The sequence below is a fragment of the Sprattus sprattus genome (assembly GCF_963457725.1).
Source record: "Sprattus sprattus genome assembly, chromosome: 1".
In the NCBI taxonomy this organism is placed as follows: Eukaryota; Metazoa; Chordata; class Actinopteri; order Clupeiformes; family Clupeidae; genus Sprattus; species Sprattus sprattus.
Window position 1 is genome coordinate 65,573,401 of NC_137920.1, and position 8,339 is coordinate 65,581,739.

General features: G+C 38.6%; 1 pseudogene across 1 annotated transcript; it reads left to right on the forward strand.

The window, feature by feature from the left end:
* The first annotated feature begins 3,587 nt into the window (after nucleotides 1–3,587).
* On the forward strand, nucleotides 3,588–5,469 carry LOC308383077 (cystatin-B-like; annotated as a pseudogene). The gene is made up of 3 exons (XR_013969097.1): nucleotides 3,588–3,743; nucleotides 4,626–4,727; nucleotides 5,100–5,469. The product of XR_013969097.1 is annotated as a cystatin-B-like (transcript).
* Nucleotides 5,470–8,339: the final 2,870 nt, after the last annotated feature.

Here is an 8,339-nt window from a genome sequence, read left to right on the forward strand (position 1 = left end):
AACTCCTCAATAGGATTTAGAAATGGGAAGTAAGGGGCTAGGAGCACCATCACCATCCTTTGATGGGCAGCGAACCACGGCCTGTTGAGCGGGCCACGGTGAAAGTTGACATTGTCCCACACAATCACATATGTCGGCAAGTGAGGCCCTACCAAACCCCCCTCATGTAGAGGGATAAGATCAACGTAAAGGCGGCCTAAGAACACCAGGAGCTTCTGGGTGTTGTATGGGCCGATACTTGGAATGTGGGTGACTACCCCGTTTTCGGATATCGCAGCAAACATTGTGAGGCAGTTGCCCTTGCTCGTTTGGTGCTTCCATGTTCATACTTGTCAACTGTACTGAACTTTGTCAAGCCCTAGATGTTTGATGGAAGCATTTATACTCCTGGATAGCACCTGTCAGCTAACTAAAATTACTGAGTGATGGGTGATCGGATGTGAGAAACTCCCCCTAGATTAGTAAAGTTCTAGTTGCACCTGAAAAAATGAAGCCGATGATCCAAGAGATCCATATTGCAGGGTATACCACGATGTTTTTCATGGTATTATGTGCCTGAACGATTGTGACAGTGGAGTAAACTATTCTGCAGGTGATGATGACCAGAAGGAAATGATGCCAACATGTTTTGCAGCGAACAACCACTTGACTGAGAAGCAACAGTCAGTTTAGACCAGCAAGATGTATTTAATTGGTAATTGGGCTAACTGAAGGCAATTGTACCTAACCATTTGCACAGATGTGCTAAATCATTTGAAATGTGTGCAAACTGTAGGCAATTGTACTTGTCATTTGCAAGGAGTTTCTAAAACAATTGCAATTTGATTAAAGGAATGAGAAATGCCAATCAGTTTTGAACAAGGGCCCAGTGGTTTGGAAGTTTGCACGTGTTGTTTTGAGAATGTAATTTCTGTTTCGTGAAATTGCCCAAAGCAATGGATAAAAACTGTAAAGCATGAATCATGACTTTGAACAAAGGTGGGGGAGAGAGAACAAGCAGCTACAGTTTTGCGAGACCTATCCTTATCCACCACATTCAGATGGCTCACTGGCCTCTCACCAATGACTTGCAAATGAAAAGGTTGCATTGTCAAACTTGTGCAATACTGCACTTCTGCATTCTACTTTTTCACTCTTCTGGAAGAAAAGAAGGCTTTAGAAAGACTACAATCAACTTCCACAAGTTAACCCTCCTATTGTGTTGGGTCAAATTAGACCTGTGTAAAGTTTTTTTTTTTATTATTTGAACAAAGCTTCAAAACAGCTATATGAATACAACAATAGCCCATGTCATATTAAGCGAATACAGAGCTTTTTCAGGTTTCCATATATAGCTGAGGAACATAGGACCCTGGGACAGCACATATGTAGAACTGGGGGACATAGGAATGGCCTGACCTGTGTCTACTTGACTGGAAATAGCTCTATATACAGATATCAACCAACTTGCTATATGTTATGTATCATCAAGTGCTTTCTGGGCAATGACAAATTTGAACCACACATTTCTGAGTTCAGACATAATTTGCAATAAATGTATAAACCCCAGTATGGTATTTTTACATGAAGGCCAATCACAAATATATGATTATGTTTTTTTGATATCAATCTCCCCTCTTAGGCTATTTAGCAACTGCCCCTGAATATGTTTTTTGTATGCCACTGGCTTTGGTGTGCTATTAACAACATCAGAATACAACTATATAACTATTAATCAACATCAGAATACTTGTACGTTATAATACAGTTTTTATCCATTGCTTTAGGCAATTTCACGAAACAGAAATTACATTCTCAAAACAACACGTGCAAACCTCCAAACCACTGGGCACAGGTTCACAACAAATTGGCATTTCTCATTCCTTTAATCAAATTGCAATTGTTTTAGAAACTCCTTGCAAATGACACGTACAATTGCCTACAGTTTGCACACATTTCAAATGATTTAGCACATCTGTGCAAATGGTTAGGTACAATTGCCTTCAGTTAGCCCAATTACCAATTGAATACATCTTGCTGGTCTAAACTGACTGTTGCTTCTCAGTCAAGTGGTTGTTCTCTGCAAAACATGTTGGCATCATTTCCTTGAGTTCATCATCACCTGCAAAATAGTTCACTCTACTGTCAAAATCTTTCAGGCACATAATACCATGAAAAACATCATGGTATATCCGGTAAATATGGATCTCTTGGATCATCAGCTTACAGTAATTTTCAGGTGCAAATAGAACTTACAGTAACTAATCAAGGGGGTGATTCACTCATCCGATCACCAATCACACAGTAAGTTTAGTTAGCTGACAGGTCCTATCCAGGAGTATACATGCTTCCATCAAATATCTAGAGCTTGACCAAGTTCAGTATTCATGAACATGGAAGCACCTGGCCAGGGAAACAACCAAGGGCAACTGCCTGTTAGAGGAAGAGGAGGAAGAAAAAGAGGAGCAACGGCGGATGTCCCAGGCCAGCGCGGGGGCAACATCACCATGTGTGATGCCATTTTAGAGAATAGTGTAGTCTCCCACATTCCCAGTCTTGGCCCATACAATACCCAGAAGCTCCAGGTTCTGATGTTAGTTTAGGCTATACATAATTTTAGTTTTGATGTGCTTATTGTATGACAGTATATTGTGCTGTATGCATTTTCTGTTACTGTAACCACGATGTATGGCAATAACTGTAACAATTTCCATGGCAGTATGAGTGCAGTATGAGTGCTACCTTGTAGGCTATGCTTGAATTATTCTTTTTTCTGTTTGATACACAAAGTATTCTGAAAAGAAAACATCTACTGCAGTAACCATTCAGTGTCAAAGGACTGAGCCAAGATTGAAATGTGCACTTGAGGGATATTTCTATGGTCCACTGCATACTGACAAAACATCTAAACGTTTTGACCTGCAGTGCTTAAACAATGCCAAAGGGACTTTTCATTTTGGGGGCACTGACTATTAGTATGAGAAAAGGAATGAGTTTTAATTGATGAGTTGTCTGTTTTGGGAGAGATATGACCTTTTGCAGGTGTGCCATAGTGTTTTGATAAACCATCTAGGTTATTTTGGCAAATATATTTAAAGCTTGGAGAATGTCCTTTTCTTTTCGGGAAGGAACTTTTCATTTTGGGGGCACTGACTATTTTTATGAGAAAATGATTTGGTTTTGAAGCTTGACTTAACTGTTTTGGGTCAGATATGACCTTTTGAAGGTGATCTATGTAGTTGTGCTGAACCATATAGGCTATTTTGCCAAATGCACTAAGAGCTTTGATAATGTAATTTCGGTTTCGTGAAATTGCCCAAAGCAATGGATAAAAACTGTAAATATTGAACCAACATATGCCAGTGTCACAGTCAATACCGCAGCTGTATATACCCGTGTTAGTGTGCCAGTGTCACTACTATAGTACACGATTGCAAGGCACTTCTCATGCACACTCCTCCACAGTCGCTTCACCTCCCATCTTGCAATTGTTACAAAACATGCATTTAATATTACTGCAACTCCTTTTCCACTGAACGATGATAAAATCTTTAAAGATGACTCTGTCATGACTAAGTGATAACGTCGAGTCTATAAAAAAACAGAAGATGTGCGTTTATCCACACTTTGGCCATACTGGAAGACTGAGAAACTAAAAGTTCTCCAGATTTTGCTCTCCTCTGTCCAACAAAATGTGTGAGATAGCAGGAGGTCTAGGGGAGGTTGAGGATGTGACGCCGGAAATCCAAACTATGTGCGATGAGGTGAGGTGAATGTTTCACATTATTCAACTCAACTGAATTTTGCTTTGGAGTTTCTAACTGCACAGGGTTGGGATACAGCTTATACACCCTGATTATTTTAAGCCAGCAATCAACTGACAGTCAGAGTGTTTTGCAGAACATTACAATTACATTATAATTAGTTTTCATTTTAGTGTGCAAGAACACTCAGTAAATTGAAGTTTCTAACAGTTCCAATTTTTGCTTTTTAAGCATAGGGTTGCAACTCCATGGAATGGGTTGATTGTGGCAGAATTTAGAGTAAACTCAGGTTTCAAACAGATGGCATTTTAATTCAGCTTTAAAGTTAATTTAGCTTAAGAGTTCTCTGTAGTTTAATGTCGCAGAACTTGAAGTATCATGAGGGTCCATGACATGGGTGTGCAGACAGAGGCCAGTGCCAAATCCTTTCCGAAGATAATTTTTTTTACTACCCCTACACTTGAACATAAAGATCACAATGTAACATTTAGAACTGATAGATTTACTTTTTTCTGTAGATTTTTGTTGTTTACTTAAAAGCCTCATATTCACAGTATTACTACACTCTCTGCTTATTCATATGTGTGTTTACATGAGGTCAATTCATGTGTGTACAGTCGTGGTTATGTTAAATGGTTGTGTTGTGTATGGTTGTTTGCTATGCCATTAGCATGTGAACAGCATAGTCAGTTATAGCACTTTAATCAGCAATGATTAAACACTTTGGACAAAAGCATCTGCTAAATACTTAAACTTTAACCTAAGGTTAAAAGCACAGAGGGCTGTATGGGATCGCAAGCTAGTGCCTCTCTCTTACTTTGTGTCATTCTCTCTCTCACACACACTGCCCTGCCGTATAATCTCTTTTTGCTATATCTGCAGGTAAAAGCCTCTGTTGAAGAGAACGTAGGAAAGAAGTATGACGTCTACACTGCCAAGAAGTACAAGACCCAACAAGTGTCAGGGACAAATTACTTCATCAAGGTATCATACTTTTGTGTGTGTGTGAGTGTGTCACACATCATATGCATGCAGGTGTGTGTGTGTGTGTGTGTGTGTGTGTGTGTGTGTGTGTGTGTGTGTGTGTGTGTGTGTGTGTGTGTCTGTTTGTTTCTGTTCAGTGAACTCCTTAGAAATGATATAACTGTTACCATTCTTGTCTGTAGATGTAATTTATTGACACACTCTCTGCTTTTTCTCTTTTCACTTCTTCTCCTTCACTTCTCTCTTCCTCTGTTTATCCCCCTTTTTTCTCTCCATGGCTTCCTCTCTGTCCTTGTCTCTTCACGGGCCCCTCTCTGTCCTTGTCTCTCCACGGGTCTCTCTCTGTCCTTGTCCCTCCATCTCCCTCCTCAGGTTCATGTTGGAGGAGATGACTACATCCACATCCGTTTGTTTGAGATGCTTCCCGTGGATGGCCACAAGAGGGAGCTGCACAGTATCCACACCTCCAAGACTGAATCTGATGAGATTGTTTACTTTTAGAATATACACACACAAACACACATACAAATTAAAATGTTTCTCAAAATAAAACAAAGATGCTGAAATGTAAAAACAATATTATTTAGGTCTGTATTTGTAGCATTCTGCCATTTCTTTGTTTAGAACTCTGAGGTCATCCAGTGTCATTTTTTATATTTGTATAACTATACTGACCAGTAGTTCACTGAAAGATACTTCAGGTTTAAAATGGCACAATACATCTGATGCATTGAGGGTATGAGTATGACCTTAACTTACAGGTAGGTGAATGATTCTTGTTTGGTTAAATGATTCTTGGTTGGTTAAATGTTACAAATATGCACTGTATGAATACTACAATAATCATTGACTAAACCCTAGCCAATGTCCTACAGATGATGGGTGTATAATCACATCTGCTTTAATTTAGATGGATCTCTGTGTGTAACTGTTGCCCAGTATTTTTTATTTTTTTTCGAATGATGAATATTCTCATAAACCAATACAACATTTGTAATAGAAGTGAGCAAGCCTAGAACCTTTAACATGTGTTGCCCAAGGACATATTTATAACCGTATACATACTGGTCAGATATTGGTGAAGTGTATGGACACATGTACAGGTTTTAAGATACTAGCTCACAAATATCAACAGACAATGTAATTATGACAAATTGTATACAGTACCAGTCAAAAGTTTGGACACACCTTCTCATTTTTTGAGAAGTTTCTTCTTTACTTTTATTATTTTCTACATGGTAGATAACACTTTTTTTTGTTTAGTACATCTTTCCATGTGTGTTCTTTCGTAGTTTAAATGTCTTCAGTATTAATCTACAATGTAGAAAATATTAAAAGTAAAGAAAAAACGTTTGCAAAAAATTAAAGGTGTGTCCAAACTTATGACTGGAACTGTATGTTTAAATACTTGTTGAAGCTCTTTTTGTAGAAAAATGGAGTGTCAATTAACTAAAATGTTTGTGCATTCTGCTAGAGATTAGATTTAGAGTTAGAACTACAATTAGACAGAATTTTACACCTACATTTTTTTAAAAGTGAAAATGAATGGGATTTGGCATTGGGCATGGACCTCATCTTTTTGTTAACTGATTACTTACATTATTATAAGGCTCAGCAGAATTTTCCAAAAAGTTCAGTTGATTTGACTGGACCACCCCAATGTCCAGAGGTCTTAAAATAACTACTTGCTTACCGAGAGTGAGGTTATGGTGACGGGAAATATCAAACTGAGGCTTTAACACTCTAAGGTCCAAGGCCTTTTAGACATTTCTAAGTTGACTGACATGCCTTGATGTTTTTGTACATTTTGCTTAACTAAAAACATTGATGCACAAATGGAATATATGATTCTATTCTAGAAGACCTCAGCAATAATATTAGAAAAGGGTTCAATGTTTCCGTGGTTGTTCTTTTTATGTCTCTAAGACGAAAACTAAAAAAAAAAAATATCCCGGACGAGGGATATAGACCTTTTAGTGTTAACGTATTGATCGAGCGATAGCGAGGTTGATAAAGATGAAGGTTTAATTCTTTTTACAGTATTGACTGCTCCAAAATGACCGCTGTCATTGGCAAGACTATTCGTCCCGTCGGGATTTATTTTTCGATAATGTCCCCCGGGCTGTACATTATCCCTTACGAAATGACTTTGTACATTAATTATGAAAATGTATCAGTCTTTTTCATTAAAAAATGTCATAGTTTAGTGCACCTGTCACATCACTTGGATTACTATAGTTCCACCCATCTAACACTAGATGGCGGACTCATCTAGCGATGGCCACAAGATGCTTCCAGAATAGAGTGAGAGTGCAACCAGGACAACAGAATCCAAGAGAGGCTCTACCAGGCATAATGAATCAATCCAAGAGAGGCTCTACCAGGCTTAATGAATCACCTGCATCTGCAGATCATTTAGATTTCTGATCACAGGCCACAAAGCCCTGGAGACTTTAAAGAGGAATAGAACTAGATGTCATAGAGCCAGGAGCAGCTGAAACGAATGTACCTAGATGTTACTAGGATCGGATGGAAGATCTTTCTCTCTTTCTCTCTCTCTCTCTTGCTCACTCACCCACTTAAACCCACACACACACACATGCAAGCACACACACATACCTCTGTGTTAGGTAAGGCTTTAGGATGATCTGATATAAAGGATAGCTGACTGTTTCCAAGGAGAGATTTTTTGCACTTATAGTACTCTTTTCTAATGTTACTGTTCTTTCACTGCATGACAACACAGTGCTTTGTGTTGCACAGTGCATTACTTATATTTACAACATGCCTACATTTGTTTCAAGGAACCAACCAAATACCTTGTATATAGTAATAAATAATGAATCTACTTTCTTCTGAGGTTGATCTCTTGTGTGGTTGAGGCCCATTGGTCTATGAAAATCACTTTAGGAGAGCCTTATGAAAACACAGGTAATGTGCACTTTGATGGTAATGCGTCATCATCAGAGATCAAGCTAATGGGATAGAGGGCTAGAACATCAAATTAAACTTTCACTTTAAACAGACTAAATTCAATCTGTTCAATTCAATGCCTCCCACAAGAATTAAACGAGCTGTGATAAAAATAGTCTACAAATGAAATTTCAATTGATATCTGCTGATGCTGCCATTTTGCCTTCTCTTTAACTCCCTGTCACCTCACACCTCACAAGCATAGTATTTGCCGCACAACTTTGCTGCTTTCTATTATACCCTTCATTGATTATGTAACGTATTTTGGCTGAAGCTGTAGGTGGCTTTTTTCATTGTAGAGATGGCAGTGGAGCTATATGGTCTATTACACAAGCAAGATGACTAAAATAAAATGCTGTAGTTGCATAGCAACAGGAGCCACGTTATCTCGCACCAGGTTGAGCTGGTTTTCATTCAAACAGTGAAGCTAAAAATAATGAGAGAACAAGTTTTTGACAGAGAGAGAGAGAGACAAAAAACAGAGAGAAACATTTAAATGAGATGATTTTGTAAGCATGCTTTCAGCCTTCCTGTTGCCCTGTTTCTGCATTACATAGCATGGGTGGGAGTGAGGAGGTTGCAGATTTTTCTTCTTTTAAATATTGAAGTGATGAAGCCCCCCTACAGGCCCCTCACCTC